General features: G+C 39.8%; 1 pseudogene; it reads right to left on the reverse strand.

Annotated features, from left to right (window-relative positions):
* Positions 1-829, reverse strand: part of LOC124894402 — a 1,623-nt pseudogene extending 794 nt beyond the window's left edge.
* Between the last annotated feature and the right edge of the window lie 1,184 nt (positions 830-2,013).

Here is a 2,013-nt window from a genome sequence, read left to right on the forward strand (position 1 = left end):
TCTAAATTTGTAGACCTGCAAGAATCAATTCATTAGAAAATGGAGGGTCTTAGAAACGCCAAAATAACAGAAAGAAGGCAAACTATACCTAACAAATTGGGATGACAGGAGTACAGAAGAAAAGGAGGTGGTGACAGAGGCAAAAGATTGCCCTCAGCCCGTAACAGATATCTCAACCATGACTAAGGAATGCGAAGCTATATTATCAACCCTCCCTAATACATACTAACATGCACTCGAACTCTTATCTTCCGCTTTTGTATCCCCCACCCACACCCACCACCACAAACACAGCCTCTTTTAAAAAAAAGCTCAGTAGACGGCAAAAACACATCAAAGTTAGTGTTCATGGCTTTCCATAGTCTCCCATTGCAAATTTTCCTCATGATCAATCAAATCAGGTTAGGTTTAAGAAGGTATCCAAGATTCGTTTTTGTCATCACTTTCTTAATAAGGTAAATAATATTGTCTTTGTTGCGCTGCTTGACTTGTACTTCTGATATGCTGATTGTTACAGCTAGGAAGAGGTCCATCCACCGCGGTGAAATAAGATGAGCAACTATGGAAGTGATGAGGCCCAAAGTATGATGCAGTGGTTAGAAAAAAAAGGCATGTAGCCTATTTTCACAAGACTCACAGCCAAGAAGTCCAACATGCCCATTTCGAACTTTACTTCTCCACTCTTCCAGTCTCGGCAAATACATGGGTGGGGCGGACTGGTTGGCACAGGAGGTACTCTCGGACTAGGAATAGGTTCTGGGGTTCGTATCCCATGGGTGGGACGGACTTCATCATCCTGATAATTAACATTGGTACGATGGGGAGGCATCACTGGTTTTTTGGAAAGTAATAGGTCATTGATTAGGGGAAAGATTAGACTTTGAAGCACGAACTAAATCACAAAGAAGAGAAACATTCTAAAACACCTAGTAACATCCTTCTTGTAAGTATGGCTCTCTAAACACCCATAAATAAGACTCTACCCAACACGATTTCATAGAAACCCTGGGACCATGAACTGTGCTCTGATACCAAGTTTGTCACGACCTAAACTTGGGCCTGGCCGTGATGGACATCCCGAACCATGAAGGCCCAGAATGCCCTTCTCTATCTGATAATCATGCGCAACATTCATATAATAAAAGAAGATGTGGAAACATAATCTGCTACGAAAACATGGTCAATTCTAAATTCAACATAAGTATTGAAACTGTAAATCAACTACATCTAATTAACATCTAACGCAGTCTGCGAAATCTCTACTACATGAAAATCTAACAACTATCTGAAACTTGGACAACACCCCCAGTAAACCAAAACTGAAATAAGTGACATAATCTGAAAGGGCAGGCATTCTGGAATAGAGAAGGCTCAGTACTGCACAATTTGATAAGATGTCTGAATTATCTACACTTATCTGGACCCCTAGACTGAGTATCGAAATCTGAGAAGTAGGGGAAGGCGGGTCAATACAGATGTATTGACACGCAGAGGATATCCAAAATAATCATTTATTATTCAACATATATGAGAGTAATTTGAAACAGTTCATAAGTATATCATATAGTAAGAATTCACATGGGAATTTTAAAGACTCTGTAAAAATGATCTCAACTTTGAGAAATCTGTGTTACTTCTGCGCTAGGTGGTATACCCTACAATTCTGAACAATTCCATGGGCCATATGGAAACTACCATTAACTCGGCAACTAAGCCCCTAACCCAAGTGTGCCGTAAGGGTCGGAGTCTCTGAATCTACTATGCCACACGGCCGTCACCAGCATACTATAATAATCTACCCGTATTGGTAAGTACAATTTCAGGCAAAGAGTTTCTTGAACTCGTGTCTTCTTTGGGTAACAACCTAACCCTTTTTAATCCCCTTTTTAAAACTCTATCAAAACATACAATCTCTGAAAACATACTCTGAAAATATGCTCTGAATACATAGTCTGTTATGGCATAAATACATATGGTATCGTCATACCATTGACTTGAAAGTCACATCTCTGA

Source organism: Capsicum annuum, unplaced genomic scaffold (assembly GCF_002878395.1).
Source record: "Capsicum annuum cultivar UCD-10X-F1 unplaced genomic scaffold, UCD10Xv1.1 ctg73668, whole genome shotgun sequence".
Classification (NCBI taxonomy): domain Eukaryota; kingdom Viridiplantae; phylum Streptophyta; class Magnoliopsida; order Solanales; family Solanaceae; genus Capsicum; species Capsicum annuum.